At 41.4% G+C, this 25,935-nt stretch overlaps 1 protein-coding gene across 1 annotated transcript in view; it reads left to right on the forward strand.

Annotated features, from left to right (window-relative positions):
* The first annotated feature begins 15,320 nt into the window (after nucleotides 1-15,320).
* ptprfb (protein tyrosine phosphatase receptor type Fb) overlaps nucleotides 15,321-25,935 on the forward strand; it is a 174,055-nt gene continuing 163,440 nt past the window's right edge. The window contains exon 1 of the mRNA XM_083991830.1: nucleotides 15,321-15,900. The gene's annotated coding sequence lies outside the window, so the exon portion shown is untranslated. The remainder of the gene's footprint in view (nucleotides 15,901-25,935) is intronic.

The following is a 25,935-nucleotide window of genomic DNA, read 5'->3' on the forward strand; positions in this document are numbered from 1 at the left end:
CTGCGTCTGTGTCTGTTTCTGCAACTCTGAGCTATATTGAAAAGATAATCTGTGTTTTTGTGCCATTCCTGCCAAAAACAGTAGACTGATAACCTGATTTGCTGGTAACCTTACACTTGGGGGACACTGATGACAAATACCTTCCTGGGAGGCCTTGGCAGCCGCAGCCCATATATTACAGAGGGGTCACCTTGGCCCGGTCCCCATCTCATCACAAAATAGCGTTCAGTACCTTCTCAGTGTGGACAAAGCCATACTTCATGCTGCCATATATCTTACCTGCTGGAGCATCTCGGGATGTATCAATATAAATAGCACAGAACTGATAAACTCAATGCGGATCCTTGCAGTGTTCTGCAAAAACGATAATATTTTCTACAGCGTTCCTGAGATAAAAACTGCCTGCTCTCTGTTTCACATGAGAGATTGGACTCTTGTCTACACAACACAAACACACACACACACACACAGAGCCACACACATATCCATGGAGCCAGGCCTACAAACAGACATGAAAACAGTCATGCAGAGTTTCATCCAAGACAAGTATAATGTAAGATTAAGTATTGATGTGTCACAGCAGCATCGCCTGAAGTATGAAACAGTATCTGGCATGCATTACAGTAACTGCAAAAGACAATAATCCAAAATGTGGAACAGGCCTCGTAGCAATTGTAGGATGCAGCAACTTAAGACATGCAATAAAACTAAAAAGTACAATAAAAGGGTGGGGGTTGATAAATGCTGGTTACCTAGCAACAAGCGGCTTAGAGAACAGTTAAACAATAGCTATGGCCCGTATTCTGTGGGCAAGTGTCATATCATCATTTGTTATGATTAAGCACAGGGAGGCAAGTCAAATTCACAGACAAACAATCATGGTCGTGTTAATGGCTCGGCTGTTTCTGCCAAACCATTTCCAGAAGCTAAAACTATGAGTTATTGTTTTGTGGGACTGTTTCCAGATAAACAATAATCAAAAATTGGTACAAATGGTTGCCTATTTGTTGTGTTATGTAATGTAGGTGCGTTTGGGAAATTATTCTATAGCCGGTGGCAAAAAAGAAAAAAATTGTCAGTTTCAGAGTGTGAATCTAATTAATAGATATTTAGTCTGATTCGTTAAACACAGATGAATACTGGAGTCAAGCTCTTGTGCAGTGTGTGTGTGTGTGAGAGAGAGTGTCGTGTTGAGTGGGAGGAAAAGTTTGTGGACTTGAATGCCAATAAGAGTGTGTGCGTAAACAGTTTTTTTGAGTAAACTTGGGTTTGTGTGTGTGTGATTGTGTGTAGAATCTGATAGGTACTCCCTTTTTCCTCAGTGTTTCACCTCCGATCAATGGCTTCCCACAGGAGACCCTATGACTTCACTCACAAAGAGATTTTGTTACCTCTTCTCTCCCTTGTCTGGGAAACAAGACCCTTCTAAAACCAAAGAGCCTTTTTTTTCAACCATTTTCCTTTTGGGGAGCCTCCATTTCATTATCCAGTCTTTTGTGTTAGCCGCTTATCTGTTGGAAGGCTCCATTGATATGTACATGCAAACGGAGGAAGGGGGAGAGAAAAAACAAAAACACAGGAAATAATAGCCAGTGAAAGGTGTAGTTGTCTGCTGCTTGCTGATTCCCATCCAAAACGTCTTCTGTTAGACTGTGGGCAAAACCAAATTTAAAGCTGAAGTGTGGACTATTTTAATTAATATGCTCGTATTGTGTCCTTTTGTTGGTTGGATCTGGGCCTCTGCAGCCTGTGCAATTGCAAAAATATTGATCAGGTTTGCCAAGTTACACCGGTTCAGTAGAAATTGCCATCTCATTTCATCACTCCAGTAAAAGACATATTTGAATTAACATTACCTGGTCGGTCGATGACATTTTCACTGAATACCAACAGCAACACAGTGAAATAGCTTCAAGAATGTGATGCCCCGTCAAAAACGGCTGCAGTTGTTGGGACATGGCGGGGAATGCATGAATGGTGGAAATGACTAAACACAATGATCTGACACAAAAATGAACCATGTTTCCTTTAATGGTACCCAGGCAAAGAATAAATATAATGAAATACAAAGATGTAACGATGCTTTCTGTATAAGCTTATTGGGTGTTAGCCTGTAATAGCATTAGCTGTGGAAATCTTTGGCTTTTTCAATAATGAATAATGAACATCTTCACAGTTAAACAGCAAATGGACGGCACTTATTAGCACTTTTCACGTCTTATTGACCACTCGAAGCACTTTACACCGCAAGCCGTATTCACACATTTATAGGCCTAATACTTTTTCGATGGATTCAGCGCTTATATATCTCAGACTCACACTCAAACACTACTGATAGAGTTATGAGAATGGGCTTTATGCACAGCTCCACTACTTCCTGAAATAAGCCAGCTCGTTTATTTCCTGTCTTACATTATTGGACCAATTGATTAATCCAGGTGTGTCTGACCTCACAACAATGGTCAGGCACACCTGGATTAATCAGTTGGTCCAATAATGTAAGACAGGAAATAAACGAGCTGGCTTATTTCAGGAAGTAGTAGAGCTGTGCATAAAGCCCATTCGGGATTCAGTGTCTTTCCTAAGACAAGTCAACCCATTGACCTTCTGTTTAGTGAACCACCCACAAAATGGAGGACAAAAATAAAACATGATAACAGCAGCATTTTGCTCAAGGTTTCTTTTTGTGTTCCATGAAACATTAAAGGATAATTGTGGTATATTTAAACCGTGGTTTCAGCCATCATTACTGTCAGGTGTTATTTTGGGTAATGCCATTACCTTTTGCTTTCCTTCTCTTGTCTGAATGAGTCCAGCTAAGCGAGGGGTTTGTTTAATCAGTCTAATCTTAGACTTTCTCGTCCTGTTGGGCTGCTGCTGCGTCGCCAGATCTCAGCAATAAACTCGCTCTGTACCATCTTATGAACACTGATATGGTGGGGAGTGATAGCCAAAACGACAAAAAAAAGTGGTTTGTAATACAAAGGAATTATCTTTTTACATTGACATCCCATTATTAGAACCTGTGTAAATCCATACAATCAATCAATATCCTTTATTTAACCAGGTAAAAAACTCATTGAGATTCAAAACCTCTTTCCAAAAGTGACCTGGCCAAGACGGCAGCACAAAAGCAGAATGGTTACAACAAACACAAAAGACACAAATAAAATACGATCACACATCACACACTACAGGAAAACTAGAGTGGGATTAAATGATTACACAATGCAATCACAAGATCCAATTGAGCTTATTTCTCTGTCTTTTATAATTGTCTTGAATTCCCCCAGAGTTACAAGATGTGTCAATTTCTATTCCTTCTGCACATCGTTCCAGGTAGATGGGGCAGAAATTTTAAAAGCCTTTCTGCCCTGTTCAGTTCTGACTCTCAGGGCCTGTATCTGTATGATGTCCTGAGAACGCAGGCCATATCGGCTGAGGTTTCTACACATGTGTAAACACAAATATGTATGCAGAAGTCCAAGAATGGATTTTTAAATAAAAGTCAGCCAGTGAGAGAGTCTATGGACATACAAAGATGGACATTGTGCGATGGCATATAAGGAACAGTGATGTACACGATAGCTACAACCAGTAATACAACGCAAAGCACAGTGGTATACAGTATCCAATTTATTTAAAAACTGATCAGGAGCATTCATAAAAAGCAGGTCTCCATAGTCCAACAAGGGCAAAAAAAAAGTTTTGGTGATCAAATGTTTTCTGACTTGCAATAAAAAACATGATTCATTTCTAAAAAAGCAACCGAATACTCGAGCCTCGAAATGATCTTTATCGCTCACCAGCTAATTTAATCAGTGGGTGTTAACCAGGCACTCTGAATTTTTACAAGCCTTAACATCCTGTTCAGTTCAGCACTGTGTAGAACGGGAACAGCGACCTAATAGCTCTTAAACTCAGTGACACACAAGACAAAGATTTTATGGGAGGGTTAGGGTTAGTCCCGTGGTGAGTCTGTTATTCCAGTCTGTTGATGTTAAAACCATGACCACGGGATATGTAACAGCAGAGTCAAAGTGTATGCAAAACAAAATAATAAGAGTGTGAACAGAGACAGTTCAGGATGCTGTTTTTCAGATAGGATGGAGTAGCAATTCGCAGGCCTTTGTTTCAACCCCCCCTTCCATCAGTGAAGTATTCAAGCTGACTCTAAAAACTATGGTTCAACAAGTTTGTGCTTACGGTGGCATTTTTAGGGAGGAATGAAAGTGGCTGCCGATTCATGCAGAAGGAGCAGGTTGACAGAATGATGATTCTCAGGCTCTCAGTGCTTAGCAAATACAGATGGTACAGTGAGTAAATGGAGGCTTAAGGATGGCAACACAGAGGAAAAGAGAGGGGGAGAGATGCAATGAGACGTGTTCATCCAAATTGAGACAGCGAGCAGAGCCGAATGAAAACAGAGTGTTTCGGAATTAAAGGGGAAGATAATGGGACAGAAAGAGGGGAAGAGATGAAGAGCGGCAATCGAGGTGGAGTGAGAGAGCACACGAGGAAGATACAGTGAATGGGCAGAGAGTGGGCTGAGCTGAGAGAAAGAGCTGTTTACCAGGGAGAGGAAGGCAGCCAACGAGAAAGAGACTGCAATAGAAAAGAGATAGATAATCGACGTGGGTGAGAGGGAATGAGAGAGGGGGCGGTTGAGAGTGAAACAGACAGTGACAGAGTGCACAACGGGTAGAGAATAAGATAAAGGTAAGCAGGGGGCGGAGGTTGTCAGGGAGAGATTTCCAACAAATGGTCGACAGTTGTAAAGAAAAAAACAGGAAAAAAAGGGAAGGGAAGGGAAGGAGAGTTGTCGTCCTCCCTCCTGGGCGCAGTCCTTGAGCCAACCAGAGGGCAGCCAGCGCGGATGCGACCCTGGTTGGGGCTGCGGAGGGCATCGGGCAGGACGAGCACTTGCAACGGGGACATTAACAAAGCGTGAAATTAAAGCTGCCATGCTGCTGGGACCCTGGGCCCTGCCTTAAACCCACCATCATCATCACCCCTCTGAGGCCCTGCATGCTCGCAGGCTACAGGGAGGCGGCGGCCATGGGGCATTGACAGGGTGCTGAGGGGTAATAGAGCCTGCTGTATTACTGTAATGATGTGTGGAGAAAGGACAGAGGAGGGAGATTATAAAAAGGAGGTTCTAATCACTCCTGCGTGACAGCACGGCTCTATCTGCCGCCACAGGCCGCCACACACACAAGTGGCCTGTGTTTCGTGGAGGGACAGCGATTCTGAGCTGCGCGTGAATTAAGAAAAACGCTGACGAGGCACGTGCCCGCTTGGGCCAATTTGAGCAACCGCGCACCTTGTCACTCACTGCATGTCTTGTTTTCTCAAGAGTTTGGGGCTGGCTGGATGAGGTGACATCCTGGTAAACACATTATTCGGCATTTCGATTTATAGCTGTCACACTGAAGTGAAACGGCAGTGGACATAACCATGGGGTTTCCAGTTGTCACTTGTTTCTATTTTCTGTTTCGTTTCTCTGACAGACAGTCGCCCTCTCCCTGCTCTGTCTCACCTGTTATATTATATTCTATATGTGGCTTTAAACAACATACAGCAGTAGGCTAGTGACGTCCATCAACTGTTTTATCAATCAAGAGCAAATAGAGCTGAGCAATTTCAAGCCTTCAAAGACCACACCAGTGATTTTCATGTTGTAGCCTGTTTATCACGAGTCACCAGTGAACTGTGCTGCTGTGTTACAGGAAATTGAATTTATATTCTAAGCCCTATTAACTTCCATCCATGATAGTGCAGTAATAGACATAAGCAGGCCAGGCTGTTAATGTGTACTAGGAGGAGTGACCACATTACGCCTTTTTAGATGTAGATTTAGGATGTTATTGCTTGTTTTTAAAGCCTTGAATGGTGTGGCTCCTGCTCCTAAACACTGCTTGATATCATCTAATGGTTCCTAAGTCCAAACTTGTCACTAGGGGCGACCAAGCCTTTGCCGTTCAGGCCGCGTGTGTCTCCTGTCTGTCAGGAGATCAGTGTCCTACTTTAAAGGGATAGTTCAACATTTTGGCCCATTGCCATAATCCCTGTAGTCATAGCTGTAGGTTTGTTACCTTTAATTGTCGGCACAAGCTATTTTTAGAACGGCCGAGCCGAGCGGCGAGCTGCTCAGAGCCACGCCACGGAAGCTAATTGGATTTCTTGGTTTCCCTCATCAAACTCATCAACTACACAATCCAACAACTCCAAAACGCTCTCGTGAACAAGTTGTGAGCTGCACATTCACCACGCTATGAGATAATAACGTTACCAGACAGAGTTGTTTTAGAGGTAAATGCCAAGATTGCTTGCTGAAAAACTGCCCCTGACGGGATCATGCATCAGCAGTTTCGCATGAATTTACCTCTAAAACAACTCTGTCTCGTAACGTTCCCTTTTCTCTCATAGCGTGGTGAATGTGCAGGTCACAACTTGTCCACCAGAGCATTTTGGAGTTGTTGGATTGTGTATTTGATGAGTTTGATGAGGGAAACCAAGGAAATCCCATTAGCCTCCGTAGCGTAGCTCTGAGCAGCTCGTGGCTCTGCTCCGCCGTTCTAAAAATAGCTTGCGCCGACAATTAACTCATTGAGTGCCGCGTTCCTTTCCAAAGTTTTAGTCAAGTGTACCGGCAATTTAGACAATTTTTGATGATTTTTGTAGAGCCACAGTGTATTCTGTATTATTGCCACCAACACATACTGTGGCTCATTTGAAAGGTGAAACTTTATGCTTCAAATGGCCGCAAACCGTTTGTTTCTACATACCTCCGTTCCTGAGAAAACTCAAGCTAAACATGGCTGGGTTTCACCAAAATCCCTGCTTTTTTTCTAGAAAAGGAGATACAGCGTCTTTTATGAAAGGTGCTCTGTTTGTGTCTGTCACTCTTCTGGTGGTGGCACTCAATGAGTTAAAGGTAACAAATCTACTGCTAAGACTATAGGGATTGGGCCAATTTGCCAAAATGTTGAACTATCCCTTTAAATCTCATGTGGCTTTTTCTAATGTCTAAACTGGTGCTAATTTTTTCATGATGTTATCTTGTCTATACTGTATCTTGGTCCTTGGTTACATGTTTATATTGTAAATTTAATCTGAAAGATGGTGTTTTTATTAGTAGTAGTATTAGACCTATACATAATTATGAGATACATTTCAGCACTTTCAATAGTTGGTTAACTAATTCACATAAAAGAAATAAATGGAAATTAGAAGTGTACACATTTCCCAAGGATTTCACACTCTCAAACATACCGTTACGTGTTAGTAATCACAAAAATGCTAATCACTCTGTGGTTCCAGCCTTTCAAATGGGAGGAATTTACTGCTTCCTCTGTTCTGTATAACTGGGAATTAAATATCCTTGGCCAGAAAGGACAAGCAATTTCTCGGACTCCGGGGTGGACATTTCTCACCATCTCTTCATTTTAGAAACTAAACTGTTAATTGATTAAATAAAAACACCAAAAACTGAACTTGAGTTTAAAAGAAGTTAATTGCAGACCAATGAATTTTTGCTGATGCCATTTCTACTCTTTCCATCATCTCATTTCCGCAGGTACAATGTGCACCTAATTAGATGTTTCTGAGCCATTTGTATCACACTAAATAAAATGATGTAGTAATTTGAGCTCCCTTTGAAAAACACAGTAGACAACAACAAAAGAGGAGCAATTCTGTGCCAGCCAGCACACGCTATTCAGTATAAATGCACCGTCTTTGTGTTTGCAGACATGACAGGAGAAGGAACGTAAACACATGGACAAATGCCCCCTCAAATCTCAGTTCATTTCCATCTTTAAACCTCCTTTGAATCTAAAACGCTGTCATCCCTACTGTCAGTCCCCTGCTCTCTCCCCCACGCTCTGTTAGAGGATGAGAAGGACCGGAGGACAGTGTTATATTTTATCCATGTACGTGTCACTGTCAGGGGGAGCGCTGGTGCTCTGCAGCAGTGGCGGCCAGTTAATAACCCTGGTGTGAGGTCTAGTGACGGGGCATCATCAGCCGGCTCTGTGCTGCTGTCAGGAGCCATTTACCCCAAGCAGCTCCTCGGCTAATGGAACATCTGAGTCAATAAAAACAATCATCACTGCCAATCTTACTGAAAGCAAGGAAATTATTTTAGGTGGTCAAGGAAAACATGGCTGAGGTGTTTGAATCTATCTGTCCGTGACTTGATGTGCACTTAGCCAGACAGCCTATTACAGTCTCGATCCTGTGTATTTATCTTCCATGAATACACTGAGAACCGCAGCAGGGTTTTCTTCGGCAGCACAAAAGGTGACGGCGGCCTTGCAATGAACCACTCATTGTCAATGCAGATGCTGCATTTTGATCTCTCTTGGTGGGCTTGGGTGGTTGTTTAGTGGGAAACAGAAATCTATGTCTGGCTGTGTCGGATTGGGTACAGACCTTATCAACAACCATGTTTTTACTCCCACTATGGCTTAATGAACCACTCTCAGCATCCACTCAATATCTCTTCAGTGAGGACCTCCATTGTGCCTCCGAAAGGTCAATAGCTGGACAGTGTGTCTTTGAGAGGCTTTCTGCCTTACTCCAAGACTCTTAATGGTGTTCAATGGAGAGACCCACACTGCATTCCCAAGGGGCCGTTCCCAGATATCCGCCCGTGATACCTAATCCGGGCCCATTAGCTCCTTTTCCAGCCATGAAAGAGCGCGGCTCCCTTGCATCTCAGGAATTAAAAATTAACCAGCTAATATCCATTTGTCTGATGGGATGCTCGGCGTGGTTGAAACAGCAGATTCCCCCAGCGATGGTCTGTGAGGGATGACTGGTGGAACCCAATCTGCAGGAGGGAAAACGCTGACAGAGATGGCAGGAAGAAACAGAGGGATAATGCCTGTCCGTCACATCCATCACCACTGACTCACGTCTGTAACAGCTGGCTACCGGGAGATGACCTCCTCCATAAAACTGGAGTCTATTCTTGAGCTGTCATGTAGCATACATTACTCTGCGCCGCATCCTGTCCAACACTACATCATGACCTTGCTGTATGTGTCCTTACATTTGCAATATCTACACCCATGTACTGACACGTGCAACATATTGCATGTTCCACGATGTCCTGTGGTATGTATACAGTATATGTAACATTTCATGAATAATTAGTGAGTCATCACACAAGACAACATGTTTTTTTGCATTGTGAAATGCAGGGAACTACTACGTGGTGTATATATAGTGTCAATGTTTTTCTTTTCCTGCTAAAGCAGCCCTCGACACTCAGCACAATCCTCCACATTGCAGAATATAAAATAATTTGTGCTGTGTCGCCTCCTATTCCTTCTCAGATCTTTGTGCTCAAGGGCCTCGCCAACCTGCTGGCTACCATGCTTCTCTCTTCTATTGCTGAGTGGCTAACCATAGTGAGGAGAAGAAAAAAAAAAACAAAGAAGAGGAGGACAGGCTTGTTTCTCTTCCCCCATCCCTCTGCAAGAATTTTCTGCCTTTGATTTCTTCTTTTTTTTTCAATAACCAAGGGCTCTTTTCACTGTTGCCAACTCAATGAGAGCTTATGTGTCCTTCATCCATTTCCAACCCACCACTCTCTTTCTCTCACTGTCTCTCTCGCCGCTGCTGTCTCTTCTTCTTCGTCTCTCTGCGTTTCCCCTTTTAAATATAGCTTCTGTGAAAATGCTGTGTGTTTCTTGCAGCTCCGGTCTTTGAAGGAGGGGAGTTGTTTTATTTATTTTTTTCAGATCATTCATGTTGCTCTCTCGTGGCTTAAGAGGTGCGCTCGTGGTGCAGAAAAATGCTTTTTAGTTGATCATATCACATTATCTACAGTAAGACTCTTGAAGGGAATTCACATTTTCTTAAATCTTCAGCTGATAAACCAGCATTGTAGTCACACAGGCATGTGCAACCTGTTAGAGAGAGGAACTGAAATCTGTGTTGTCACCAAGGGACAAAATCAGATCTACTTTGCCAATAAAGAAAAACACATAGTTTCGACTTGTGATCGCAGAGCTTTCATAATCAAAACTGTTGTATTGGTGATAATATTTTCTGATTTCTGCCAGCTTCTCAAAACAAATCCACCTATAACACATCTATGTATTTTGAGGCTCCAGGATTTCATTATCAACAGTCGTTATCCTTACAGAGTATTCATAGCCTGAGCTAATAAGAGAAAGGAAATGAATTCAAACTGTTGACGTCTTTGGCAACACATCAATCAACAATATTCATGTCATAGGACTATTATTTTACACGTTTTAATGCTTGTTTCCTTTGGGTCTTCCATGTACGTTGCATCGCTACTGAATTTCACACACACATTCAATGTCTGACACTGAGAGTGGAACCACATTATCACGACCGGTTATCAGGCTGCAGAGGGGGAGTGTGACTTAATTCCTCCAAGCCTTTCCTCTTAGGAAATGCAGCAAGGTAGAGCAGCACCTCAGCAAGTACCCACTTAAAATTGGGTCTTCGTTCTGTCCAACTGCTGAGAAAGTAACCGCAATCATTACCATGTCTGGCTGCATGTTGGTTAATGATACAAAGAGCTCTGTGTGTTCTCATCATTAACTTCCATTAACTGTTTTCCTGCCTCATTGAATCCTGCGTTAATTGTGCAACAGTTATAAGATGAAAGCATCCTGCTGTGGAGCCTGATCATTATGTATCAACTTCATTTTTGACTCTTGTAGATGACCAATACGCCTTTGATGTGTACAATTAATAATACATGGTTTATGTTAAAGAATAAAATATCTCCATGATCAAAATTACACTATGTTTTTTTTTAGGTTTGATAATAATGTGGAATAGTTAAAATGCTAGTTTGTTACTGATAAACTGCCTTCTCTGTGAATGTCAAATCAATTATCATCTACTTTCATCACATAAGAATACATTTTTGTTCTAATTGCAAAGGAGAACAAAATGCAAAGGAGACTTGTACAGCAGGGAAGTTAAACTGACTGTTGTATGCATAAGTGTGTGTATGCTGAGTCTGGGAATTAATTTATGAGATTGAAATGGGAAGATTTAATATGGGCTGCAACACACTAACAACTGCAGTCAGTCTCACGAGCATTTTTTTTCTGGTAGAAATCCAACAGGATGTCAAGGAGTAATCAGAATTTAACTTGGTTTGATAGCATTGATTAAAACTAGAATCACACCACTAACAAAATAAAGAAAACGCTGGATTGACACAGATGTCTGGGAATCAAAGTTAGCTCTGAAGCTTAAATGAGCTAAATCCCACTCCACAAACAAAGAAATATGCCAAAGAGGAGTAGAAAGCTATACTGAATAACAACCATCAACCATCTCCCTTTAAAAGTGAAGGAACTGCTAGATATCTAGTAGAGAGTAACCGAGGTCCTCCATCCTTCACCCGGTCTGTTTTCTTTCTGGATCTTAAAACAACATCAGATCCCAGCACCAGTCTGTGAAATAATTTTCTTGAGAGGCTAAAAACCACTGGGGCATGTTAATGAATATGAAAATGATGTTTAAGTTCTTTCTATTATACACAAGGACATATTTCCTATTACATGGAAACTAGTGGGTGTTATTCATACTTAATGTGGAGATTACACTGAAGCTAGTATTTTCAGATAAATAAACAGAATCGTCATTTACACAAACATCTTAATACTAGCAATTTTATACATTTTCCAGTTTTCTATATAATGTGCTATTTGGACTCAGAATAAATCGCAGCAACAGCTTCTGAATATGTTTTACACAATAACTTCACTATAGAGCTGTTTTAGATATTTCTAAATAAACCTAAATAATGTATTTAATTTAATGGCTCAGTTTTGTTTTAAAATGGATTGAAATATAATGACATGTTCAAACCAATAATTTGAAAAAGCACGATATGTTTATACTGTATAATACTCAGTCCACAGAGATCAGGACTAGATTTCATCATATATGGCCTCTCTACATAATACATGATCTGTACATAATACATGATAATGCACAACATCTCCCAGAACACTGTTCTGTGGTGTAATTAAAATATATGAAATGTACACTGATGACACTGTTGTATACTTGCTAACACTGCAGAGGCACTTCAAAGCAATGGAGAAGATAGCGCAGTGGTTCAGTCAGTCATGCTGTAGCCTGGAGATTAGTAAAGCTGATTGTTCTCTACAAAATCACGGTTCCCTAATCACACTATGGTCAGGTTTTTAAACACGTAAAAATGTCAAATTATCTAGAGCAGTTTAGTAAAGACAAAGTAGACAGCTGAGTCACTACAGGTGCAGATATTTCTGCATTACATGAATCTTTTCTTTTCATCCTTTGTTGAAACAATTCAGGATTAAATTCTAAATGATGAAAAAAATCATTGTACAATTCACGACTCACATAAAATAAAATAAAAGTTGAAATACAAAGTTGGAGCACAGGTCTTCTAAGTGCCTTATTGATCGGGCCTGTAAATCATGAATGGCGAAAATGCCTAAATCAGAGTTACAGATCTTTTCCTGATGTTGTGAAGGATTTAATTAGATCAGTTTTAATAAAACAGTGGAGTTGCACTACAGTGTTCATTCACAGTCTTCTGAGAAAGATACAAAACAGTCTTTGGACTTGATCCAACGCTTCATCTGTCAGTCACCTATTAAATTACAGGTAGTATTCAGAACCTCTGTATATGAAATACATCTTTGAGATGACAAGGCAACACAATATCATCCCCGCACTAAACATCAGCGTAATACTTCCTCAGCTTGAAAATTTCAAATGTAAAGCATAATCATACCCTATTATAATCATAAACATGCAATTACAACTGACAACTACTGGATGCGCATATGTTTTGATGTTGGAATTTATATTTCTGCTCAGTGAATGGGTATAGTATATGTTGTTTTTTATTATAACCTGCCAAACAAAGTGAAGTCTACAATCAAGAGTTGCTATCATTTCTCTGCAACATAAGTATTTTTCTCTCTCACTGAGTTTAAACCTTCTCATAGTCTGTATTCTATTTTTAATGACTGTAATATGGAACATGGTCAGAAAAGTGACTGCACCAGCATTAAATCAGCCTTCAAACCATCAAGTACCAACTGAGGGGCTTCTAGATAGAAATGAATCTCTTTACAAGTAATTTCTCTCGACTAATTTCCCCATAGAGTTCAATAAAAAAAATTAATAAGGAGGAACAGCTGATAAAGGGACCCATGTATGAAGCTTCATTCCAGGAGTGTTATGGTTAGAGGATGATTTGGTACCGTAGACCCTTTTTGATTTGCAGTAATTTAGCCAACCATTTATTCCTAATCATAGCAATAATTAAGAGCAGGAGGAAGTTTAGAGTGCGAGTTTTGTTCCAATACTCTGATGGATATAAGTTGTTTAATTGACTGAAAGGAAGAGGTTTGTGATTCTGAGTCATTCCTTAATTAATAAGTTTCCTGTGCAAAAAACTATATATCATATGTAAATTATAATAGCAAAGAAGTTACAGGACCACAGTGTCAAAAATGTGTTCTGCAAGCATTTGGTGATCAGAGTTGAAACTATGTTTCTTGGTGCGTGCTTTTATTCAGTGTCAGACAGAGCACAGTTGCCCTCATAGGACTCCTTAGCAAGAAAAAACAAAACACCACAAGACTTCTCTTTGACCTTCACAAGTCAAAGTTGTTTATAGGTCTCCTCCACTGTCCATATGAGATGTCTGAGGTTGAAAAACAGGCTTGGTGTTGGCCACCAGAGATATGTAACAGCATTATTGAACACATGCACCAGTTTCTCTGTCTGGCACCTACATATTGATGATCGTCCTATCAAAGCAATGGCTTCCCTCCGAGCGTGCTGGGCCTCTTATTTGTCTGACAGGATCCTATTCCTGGAACATTGTGCACTGACCAAGGTTATCATTTGTAAGCTGAAAGAAGCAGAATTCCCTTTCAGTCATGCTGAGGTCGCATAGCAACTCATTTTTGTTACATGAAGTAGACTGTGGTGTGTCTGTTTCCAGTGTGCATATTTGTCTGTGTGTGTGTGTGCTGAACGGAAGAAGTACCTGATTGCCCGACTGCGAGAGACGTTTACGACAGTGTTAAAACTCGTGTAAACGTCATTTGTACCGGTTATTACGGTGGGAGTGGTGGATAGTGGTGCTGCGGTTCAGTGGGGGTTCTGCCAAGCTAACGATTGATCATGGTAAGGTTAGAAGGCGGAGTAGATGGGCTGTCAGAACCCTATAGATATTCAGGTCCTCATTACTGGGGGTCACAGCTTCCATGCCCTGCATGTTCAGCCGAGTCGCTTGAGTGCTCATGCACTAACAGCCAAGCTGCACTGTAAGCACAGCCCTCTCTGTGTCCCCATTACGTTGCTGCACTTGTGAATTCTGCAGTCCCTGAAATCTGTCCTGGATTGCCAGTGGGTTGTAATTGAGTTTTAAATGCCAAATTTTGGTCTTAATTATTCTTAATGCCCTCTTCAGATAGTTTTTCTGTGAGGACTGCTCAACCTAGACCTTGGTTCCTTCTTCATATTTAGATATAAGGTAGCAATACCACTAGAGACAGCCTTTTAGGATGACTGTGTCACCAGACAGAGGGGGAATATTTCCTGCAACCTCGTCCCAGAGCTGTCTTGGAAAACAATTTTAAGTAATGGCGAAAAAGCCCCCCAAAATTGGCCTTCACCTATAAATTATAAATTACAGTCTTCTCCTGAGTCTTCACAAGGTTAGAGCAAGGATGGAGATGAGCAGCGGGACAGCAGCAGAAGCATTTTATTTGCTCTAGAAAATGGATAAACGTTATATTAGCAGTGATGATTCACGACTTCTCTTGTTGCACAGGCTCCCACAGTGGGATCTGGAGACCACCTGGATTAGCTTCAGGGGCTCAACAGGAATACAGGAACAATATGAATCCACTGTGATAATGAAAGGAGTGTATAAATAAGTTTGTATGTAGCCTGGGTTGTCTCCTACTTCCTGTCATGCCCCCTAAATCATAATTTACTGACATAGCCTAACCACCAATGTTTCCTTGAAAATAATCATTGCAAATATAGCCTATGTCCTTTAAAAATTTTTTTTTTTTTTTAAAGCAGGTGCTTAATGTAAATACAGAGGCAGAAATGACTGGGGTTGAGATCCTCTTTATGCCTGGTGCAAACATTTTTTTAGAGGCTGCAGGACTTGAGGGGCAGGAATGAATGGACACAGCGAGCGAGTGTAGACGAGTGGATCCGAAAATCCTGCTGATCGACCTGTATTTGTTTTCTCCACAGAGGCAGAAAGAAGCGTGACTGTGAGGGGGGAGAGACACGTAACAGCCCCCCTACCTTCCACCACCACCACCACAGCTCCTTCTGTGGGGGGACCGTCTACGGGGATATCGTGCTTATGAAGCAACTTGCAAGAAAATAATAATAATAATGATCATCATAAAAGAAAGAAATTGACTTGCAAGGACAGAAGTGATATTTTCTTTTTGGGTCGCCTTCTCGCGTGCACGCAGCGACACTGGACACTTGAGCGAAACTGACGTTAACCCGTTCGCAGCGAGACACGGGAGCTGCCACGAAGAGATCCGGTATCCACGACCCCGGTCGGCCGACCAGGAGAGACAGATAGGACCTCGTGTTCCTCCGGCAGGCAGCAGCGGCGGAGTCGGTCGGATCTTTTTCTCTGCTCCTCTTTTCTTTCTTTCTTTCTTTCTTTTTTTTAATACTCCCGTGGGGTTGGTTTCTTAAATCTTCTGTCTTGTTGTGGCTGTGAATTTTTTTTTACATGACGTGGATTTTTGTGCTTGCTACAAACTGAAGACGGGACTAACCGGAGCCGGTTCGGAGGAAGGAGAAGGAGAGAAATGCCAACGGCGGTGACAAAGAGGAGATTCAGTAAGTGCACCGTTATCTTTTTCTTCTCTCTCTCTTTCTCTCAATGTCCCCCATTGAACTTGAGACGCAGCTCTTAACGTTGCCCACCTTAAGCTAACTTTCTGAAATTTGCGCTAACCGCATCGGGCTTATTCGTTTGTTTTGTTTTAGCGGTGCTTTCTCTGTGAACTGGAGAGACACTTTGGACATAACGCCCCGTGTGTAACGGTTTTCAACGGTTGACGTTTGAAAAAGGGGGCAACGGTGACCAGTTGACGTTAATAAAGGTGTAACGGTCAACGGTTGAACGTTCCAAGTCAGCTCCTCCGGTCTGTGTGAGGCGAATCCGGGCTCCGGCTAACGCCAGACGGCGAGCCACGCACACAGTTTGTTGCTGTTTATATTTGCGCTATATAACTCTCAATGTATGGCGAACAACTTTTATTTTGGAGACGGAACGAGAGGAGCAGAGATTGATAATAACAAGTCTGCTCCAGAGAATCTCTCAGATACATTCAGCCCTCGTTTCAATAACACACACATACACACACACACACACAGAGAAATGAAGGTGAGTGGGGAAAGAAGGGGGCAGAGTATCGGTCTCAATCACTTTATTTCACAAGTGCCTTTCGATACAGGGAGCTGCGCAGAGTTGGCGATAAACTGAGCGCAGACACTTTTCCCTGAGCAAATGGACGGAGCTGTAGTCTTTGCGGGGATGAAAGCTTCAATCAAGCAGAAAATCTGTCGAGAATCACTAATGAATTAATAAATAGGAGCGCTGGTGGCCTGTGGGGCGTGAGCCTGTGTGTCGCTACTGAGTGTTGTACATCTCAACTGCAGTGTGATCATTTACTCCGCTTTTTGACCCTATATTGAATTTTTTTTTTGCCTCAGCTCCCTCCAAACCTGGCTTTTTTTCTTTTTACTTCATGTGTGCGCGTGTACGAGCGTGCCCCAAGCGCGCCCCGGCATATGAAGTCTTTGCTGTTTCTTTATTTATCATGGGCACAGACAGGTATTTGAGCACTTGTGCACCAGCTGCAGAAGCCTCTGTCATGTATGTGTTCATCTGCCCTTAAAAAAAAAAAAAAAAAAAAATCACTATTGCTGCAGCAGCACAGGCTGCGGAGACAGGTTTGATGTCATGAATTTGCAGCTGAGGCAAAGGCATAAATTTCATTTAATCACCCAGTGGAGAATTCAATTGTAAAACCGTATTTTGTGACAGCTTTTACAGGTGTGTCACTTCACTGAATCGCCTAAAGCCCTCTTTAGGTATTGAACAGATCTGAGAAGAGGTGGGTGGGGGTGGGGGTGGTGGTGGGGGTTATTGGGTGGATATAGGCTACAGAAAGAGTCTCAGCATTGCATCAAGCCTGCAGCCCTCTTGGGTTTATTTAAAGAAAGGATTGGAAGCAATTTTGCAGGGTGAGTGACATGCTGAAGTAGCCTCATGGCCATCCTTTATCAATACATAAGTCTGATTATAGCTGTCACAGACACAATGAAGAGACCTAAGCATGAGCCAGACTGTAACAGGATGATACAGGGTGGGTTAGTTTCTTGGAATTGCATCAGAGGCTTTCTGCAACTGAATCCTAGGCCCCGCTGCATGTTTGGGTTTCTAACCTTCACCTCCTGCCAGTTGAAAAGAGAGTGACATGGTGTATTTCTGTACTAGATTTAGGGTAATTTGATATTTAACTGTCTTGTAGGCTGTAGCCTAGACAGTACTACGACACAGGGCCCTGAGAGGGTCAGCCTACTGTAAAACACTGGTTACTTCATCTGCATTAGTGTTTGTCTCTACATACGACAACATTTCTTTTGCAAAGCAGGAGCTGGAGCTGTTGATTCTGGGATTCGAATGTTCCTGTGGCTATCTGTTGAAAGGGTTTTTTATAACTGAAACCTGTGTTGACAGGTCTGTTAGGTGCCATGCTGCTCAGACATTAAGATTTTCCTCAGTCATACTGGTTAGATATTGTTGAGAAAGCTTCAGGGTTTCCTCACTGTGTTTATTCTGGTTTTATCCCCTCTTTTTTATGTGGGCTGCACAAGCCATTATATAATGAATCTTTGACTTATTGACTCTTTCCTCTAAAACACATGAATATTTTTCAGCAGGTTTTAAGCATTAGTAAGCACTGGCGTTTATTTGCTGAATATTGGCACACTACCTTGAGCTATTAGGCCTGCTTTATACTCAAACCACTTCAAAACCCAATATGATTCAAGAGAAGACATTTGATTTACTTGACCTAATCCCCATGACTCCTGAGGGATTACAGGGTGGCCCACAATGGATCACTACATCGTTCCTCTTTTGTTTCTTGCCAGACGAGTCACCAACTCATTCAGTGTTTATGTGGGGAGTTTTTTTTTTTTTTTTGAAAGTCTGCCAGGGCCCTTGGCTGGTGACGTCATCTGCCAGACGTACATACTGGGAAAAGCTAGGATACCAAACAACTGCTTACTGACATTGCTCCCTGTAATTGTAATGTTTGATACATGGTATACGGTAGTTAGGTGTCAATAAAAGCATGTTTTCTTTCACCATATGAATAACAGCTTGTTAAAATGTAACTGAAAAGATGGACACTGATTAAATGAGCCTGTTAACTTGGATTTATTATTATGAATCTTTAAAAGCATAAAAAACCCATCTTGTTTTCATTTGTCGGTTATTACTTCTCTTATGGAAAGACCTGTCAATTAAACAACAACATCAACTAACCAGATTTTCTGCTACTTGACCTGTCTGCACCTCTGACCTATGTGAGCATTTGAATGTAGTTGTGTAGGGTATTTCCTAGCAGGTCTGGTCTAGGGCTAGCAGCCAGAGCATCTGCCCCTGCTTCCTCATTTGCTGGTGCTCCCTGGCAGGGGCCGGCCCGAATGGCACTGTTAAAGAGCTCCAGCTCCTCTGTGGCCACACGCTGAAAAACCACTCGGCACAACCCTCTCCCAGCTGACGCTTTCTCATGCTTTCCATATGGGTAAAATCATGGTAATTTCAGGGCCCTGGATTTGTAATGAGAGGTTGTGCCCATAGTATGTTGGTCTGTGGTGGGCGGGATCAGCGTTTCTCGGGTTTATAGGGGATTATAACTTCTACGAGATGCCTCACTGGCCCTCTGTCAGGGCGTTGGCACAGAAAAATCAAAACTCTTTTTTAACCAGGCAAACTGGTTCAAACTGGTTGCTTTGGTATAGGGGGGTTACAGCAGCTCGGATATAAGCTTAAGTTTATGTTGATGTTTAGGGCTGCAAATCAGGTCAGTTAACAGAAGCTTCAAGATTGAGATTCTGCTACAGATACAAAATGTGCTGCTTTTCTGCTTAGACATCAGGATGTTTTACTCTTTCGTCGGTAGGGCCTCCAGCAACAGCTATTGTCCTGTTTAGCATCCCATCCCCACATAGAGACAGGGTGCTCTTAGTAGCACGCTTGGTGGATTTTTAACAATGCTTGTTCCTTAACGTCAGCGGCATCGAGGCAAAGAGTGATTTACTACTCTGTCTGCGAGGGTAATGTAGGAGCAATTTGACTGCTGATTGAAACCAGGACTCCCATTTCAGAGTCCACTGGTGGCATTATAAACCATTTACACCCATGTTTTACTGGACACCCCTGCAATGGGGAAAGTGGAAACAGACACACAGCCTAAAAATGGCCCCTGCTACCGCGGGAGGCCTATTTTTATCCGTTTCTTTGGGTGATTTGTTGTTTTTAAGTTCAAAGTGTGTTAGTGCTGCTGAGTGAAGTAGTGAATGTAGATGAAACTGAAAGGTCAAATGTTAGGTTAATCAGTTATGTCTGTTTTTCGTTTAAGCCTAAGGACCTCCTAGATATAGGGGGTCCATCTGCTTTGAATTATCCAGCCCTCTTTGTACACGGCACAGCTTTTTTCTCCGGCCATTACTTGTGATTCAGAACTGTGGTCCAAAATCTGTAGCAAATTGGCTCATGCAGATTGCTGTGTCAAGACCTTGGGACATTTTTGCACTTGTCTGTGTCGACATTTGTCAGAAGGTAGCCATTACGTAAATGCACCGAGCAGCCCTTAATTATATTTTTTACCACCTAAGCTTTAAAAACACACACATACACACACACAACTCATTACAGAGTCAGGAGTGCTGCTGTAGAGCGAGATTAGCAGACTTCTTTAGAGGAAAAAGCGTTAAGGCTAACAAGTGAAGGATGTAGGAATTTGATGGCTGAACCATTAGGATGTCAGTATTCTGTTAATGCCAATGTTAATGACTAAAACTCGACATTAGCTGCAGCTGCTTCAAAGTAAAAGCCTCCAGGCAAACATAATTGACTATGCCTGAAGAGTGTATTCAGTTGTGGTCATTAGTGGCGCCATACCTTTAATTTTATTAGGGTTGGGATACGGTTGATTTGGTTAAGATGGTTCCAGTCTGCGTTTGGATATTTTTTTACTTTTGTGTTTGTGAACCCTTAACCATTTTTATAAATGATTAAGAGTAGATACCACTGTCAATATAACCCCAGCTGACATACGACAGAATTAAATGAAATTGGGTTTTTCACGCACATTCACAATGTTGAAATCAGAGATAAGAAGTAGGTCAAGGTTTCAAGTCATCATTTTATTACTTGCAGACAGCTCAAACATATCACTGCTCTTTTTTTCTTTTCTTTTTTCACTGCTGAAAGATGTTCTGATGTGAGAGATGTGACTTGCAGACAACTGTGGGCTATCATACACACAATGTGCCATTAGTTCCCCATTGGTATTCATAACAAGGTCTGCAGTGAGAAGTAGAAACTGTTGCTATTCATCTGCCGTCTCTGTGATCTCAGATGGTCCTCGATGGCTTTGCATTCTCCCCACACAGACCACCTAATTAAAACTTTGAAACACTGTGTTGTTTTTAGGTGTTTTTTTTTAATCTGTTGTTTATCGTTGTTTCCCATATTAGGTCTCCTGCATATCTAGCCGCTCCCTCCGCTGACAGTGAAGAGTAATTATGAGAAACTATTCTTAGTGTGTCGAATGAAAACGGCAGCTGAAAATGCTGGAAATGGCGTAAGGTTTTTTTTTTGTGATTTTACGTCAGTATTGTCACTGATTACAGATGCTTAGATAGTTAAATATCAGCAATGTTGTTTAGCAAACTGGCACTAATATCAGCTGCATCGCTGGATAAACCATGTGAAAATGAATTATTGTTTTTGTCCATAGTAATTACAGGTTAGTGTGTGTGCTTGGAGAGAGTTAGGTGCTTACTCATGAGATAGCTGATGGAAGTGTGGGAAGAAAAAAACAACAACTTTTTCATCAAGGTAATGCAGTGCCCACTGCTTGCAGTTAAAATCGAAAAGCCTGAGCTGAAATATCTGGTCAATTTCAACAGAAAATGTAAAAAATTGATACCAACATTTTTTTTTTTCTTCTCCCAAGGTTTTATATCTGAGAAATGGTTGTTTTTCTGTGTAACATCTCTATAACCAATGGCTGGTACTGGCATTATTATTAAATTGGTCTGATGGAATTGATAGTCTGTGTAAACTGTTGATATCATCTTATGTTCAGATCGCTCAGTACAGTGCGCTCGATCTGGTTCATCTGACGAACCAAACAATTGACCATGCAATTTGCTCAATATCTGTTCAACAATACAGTGCTATGATTGTTCCGCTGAAGTGATGTCTCCTGTTTTGACACCACATGTGGCTGCTTTTGTTATATTGCAAAGTGCTGCTTTTGTTTTGTGTCATCCTGCTGGGAAACCACTCGAAATGGGACAAAACTCCATTGTTTCATTTGCTGCTCTCAAATATTTTACTTTCATACTTTCATAAAGTTAAGTGCAACTTGCAAAAAGTGATATGAGACTCATTTCAGGCAGACTTTATTTTTCGCAGTGCCGGAAATGTATAACACGGTGATGCCTCTGTAATGCATCAAATCCAACTGTGGATTTTATGAATCATTAGAGCCCAAATAGCTTTATGTCCTCTACAGTTGTCTCCTGTGAGTTATTAAATCTTTAGTTTGAGGTCCGCATATCAGATTCTGTATGGATGCTCATGCTGGGTTATGGCGCAGGAAACAGTTTTACCACATCCCGTGTGTTGGTAAATGTGAGTTGACAGAAACATGCGACATGCGTGTTAGGCCTCGGTGCCTCTGCTGTACGTTTGCTCAGTCAGCAAAAGTGCACAGATGACGCACTCTTTCATTTCACACAAACACTGGATGGGGACAAATGGAGCAATGGCTCGCTGGCTGCTGTCATTCGTTTTGCTTTTGTCACTGTCAAACTATTCTTTTCAGGTTTTCATCTAATTAGAACACACACACACAGACAGGCACACACGTACACACACAAGCACACAGAATTGATGCAGACCATTACGTGAAGGTCAAACAGTCAGCCGTCTTATCAGGCTAGACTTAAATGTCACACACTCCATGCTTCAAAATGGAGGGAAAATGACAAATTCACATAGGTTATGTAGATTAAACGTGGACTGCAATCAACAAAGCCAGTTTTCACACTGAGCTGGAGCTTGATTCTGAATAGTTATCAAAGGTAATTTATACTAGCAGGACGCGGAGGTAAAAATGTCCTTTTGGAAACAGGAACACGTCCTATTAGCCTTTTCATTTCCTCTGTTCACTATTGATTGTGAACATGCTTTAACGCAGGTGTAAGGCCGATGAAGGGATGGGAACAGTTCCCCGTTGACAGCCATAAAGCAATTCTTTATTCATGTTTTTGGAGATGGGATCACGGCTTGCATGTTTTAGTGTAGTTCTTCCGTCGTGACGATGTCAGGACGCTGTAGCTTTTCCCTGTATTTTTCTCCCTAAAAAGCTCCTTTCCTCAAGAGAGTCTCTGTCCAAGCCATTACCAGTTTTGGTGAGAACAAGCACGTGGACAGAGATTGTGTGTGTGCACTTTCAGGTTCAAATATCACGCTGACTGAAAAGGACTCGAAATCAACAGCAAGATACCTTGTCAGGATGCTCCACCAGGTGGCTTTTAGCTGATGGAGGTGGTTTAGGTAGTACATGGCTGACAGTTGGAGCATTTTGATATGGCTGACTTAATGGTAACTGTGTCAAGACAACCGGGAACGACGTTATGCACACAGAAACACAAAAAATCAGGAAGTGAGCATGTGTTATTGTGGCGGGTGTAGACTCTGACTCAGGAATCCTTATTGCCACTAGCTGGGTGTGCTAAAGTACAACAGTGAATGGAAGAAAAGTGCATTGCTTGCACTCCGTCTGCCCTGCTGGTACGGCAGATGGATAGGATTTTAGGGAGTGGGGGTGGGGCGCTTTGGCAGTAAGGGACGGAGATGACAGCTCTTCGTCCGTGGAGGGTTACCAAGGGCCTTGGCTCTGAGCACCTACTGTGTCCTCATGACAGAGCCTTGATGCCATCAGAGACCATTAGTGTTGACAGCATGTCATCGTGTCACAGTGGAGCTCATGGACGAGCAATGAATAAGTAAGAACAGTAAATAAAGATGGCACACTTGGAAATAAAGAGGATTTTGCTAACGCCGGTGTGAACAATCCTTTTCCTCTTGTCTGCAGCAGCTCCTTAAAAATAAGCTGTGGAGATGATGCTTCGTTTTCAATATTTCTCCTGTCATCCAAATTGTCTTGGCCTGTGGCCTTTGCTTGGAGCGTAGACTGTCTAGCAAGCCTTTGCAGCTAGTGTTGGGGATGTTTTTCAAGATGGCGTGATTCGATTAAACTCAAATATATGACGCAAGTGAAGATGAGTGACTCTAATAAAGCCAAGTAATGCAATAATTCAGTGACTGAATTAAGGGCTTGAAAGAGAGCTGTTCTCATAGTTAGGCTTAACTTCCACAAAATATTTAAAGACTTTAGTGTGAGGCTACTTACTGTAAATAATTTAGTTTGTGGGCTACAGCTCGTGTTCGTCAAATGTGTGAAGAAAGCTTCATATGTTTGGACTGTAAAGAAGCATTTACTGTCTGTGCTGGTAGGGAGTGAAACACATTACAACTCTGGATTTGAGATTGTTAAATTAGTTAGGCACGTGAGTTATATTTTCTTTGGAATATTGCATGTGCATGTCGCCTTTTTGTCATGGGATTTTGTTAATTTACCCTGCCTATAGTCAGGATGTGCACACTCTTTTATTTAGTTACATTTCTTGAAATAAGACACATTAACTAAACTCCAGTGCTTGTTAAACAAGTCAACCCAGTGATATTACCTGCTACATACAAATCACTTACTGTTAAAAATTACTTAACTGCTAAGAGATGTAGTTGAGATTCATAATTCCCACTGGGACAGTCTTCTACTCTCATATCCTCTGAATAAATGAAGTAACAAGGAATGAAGAAGCACTGGAACTTTTGAACTTGTTTTAATGGAACGTCTGTGCAGTGACCGAAATGATAAGTTGTTTCCTGTTTCCTGTTTATATATAAATATGGGCTATGATAATATAAATGACCCAATACATGGCTGCGCGTTACCAGCATTCATCAGACTCTCAATAAGTACATGTCAAGGTTATACACAGTAGTGCAGAGCTGGAATCATGTAGGATTTTCCTACCTGCACACAGAAAATAATGGAATATCACAGCAGGTTATAGAGAGGCTTTGGTGGCGGAGGGAGAGAAATTCATTGAGTTCTAACTGTAATAAATTGAATTCATTGTATGTTTAATATTTATGGACACTGGACAGAAAACCAAGGTCTCTAGGTTATTTTCCATTACAGCACAATTTATTTATTCTTTCATTTTTATGTTTAATTTTGTTGGAACCAATCAAACAACATTCATTAAAAAGGTATTGCCACATATCGTAACATTTAAAGCCTGAGCTAATGAGTGCAATCTTTACTGCAGATGGAGTTTTAATAAAATAAAGCACATATGCTGTGTCTAACAAAAACAGATATGCCACTATAACTACAACCAAATATCAAATTCACACTAAATAGAGCCCGAAAGGCACATAATATTCCAAGGAATGACACATTATCATCCATAACTAGATGCCTGATCAGATTCAGAAACGTGGAATTAAAATGATCCCAGTTTTGATCCATTGCAAATTATGCAGATTTGCAGTTCCACATATTGAACCCCTGAAGGGAAAAAGCTGTCTATCCCAAGTAGTGTTTTATGAAAGGACATTTAACAATTCCCTGTGGATTTTCCCAGATTGCGTGAGCCAGAATTGCTGACATGTTTAACTGTGTTGATGAACACCTTAGGAAATCTTGGCCATGTCGTAATTTATAGTCTCCAAGTCTGTATTAGTGAATTTAATGATCATATTAAAACAATTTCTTCAGACCATATAATGAGATATTACCAACTCCATCCAAAATTACCATTGGATGGTGGTTGCCTTTATACACGGCCATTTAAATAGATTTAAAGCTAAGTAGTAGTTGTTATTTTAGACTTAAAAATCAAAATGAGCACAAAAACACAACACAAAGACGCATTCGAATTTGAATAATTAGTAGCATCCCTTAAATGGGCATATCAGCTTGTCACTCATCACAATTGTCACATCTCTATTCTGCAGTTCAGTTATTATTAGTTGGTCAATATTAGTAAACAGAGGCTGTTTGACATATCAACAATACATTCAACCTAACTGTATAGTGGAATCGATTACCTTCTTGTGTGCAGTATACTTACAAATAGTATAATTAGCCTATTAGATATTTATGGTCAGCTCAGCTGTCATGTTGGTCTGGTAACTAGGAAGAGCTGCAGGAACAATTGATTCCCCCTGTTGTTTAAACTGCCTCCAGACCTATGCCCTGTCTGTACTCAGTAACACAAGTGAGTCCTATTTGTTGTCTGAAAAGTATTCATCCATCACCACAAAGGATGATATCTCAGTGTGGGCTATTCATTGTGAAATCCCCGGCTTATACAAATACGTGAGATTCAGATTTGTCATGTAGCGAACTCTTGCAACATCTTTACTTTTTTTGGCTCCAGTTCCCTTGACCTTTGGAATAAAGCAGTTACCTTTAAAGTATT

This window comes from Trachurus trachurus (assembly GCF_905171665.1).
Source record: "Trachurus trachurus genome assembly, chromosome: 17".
Taxonomy (NCBI): domain Eukaryota; kingdom Metazoa; phylum Chordata; class Actinopteri; order Carangiformes; family Carangidae; genus Trachurus; species Trachurus trachurus.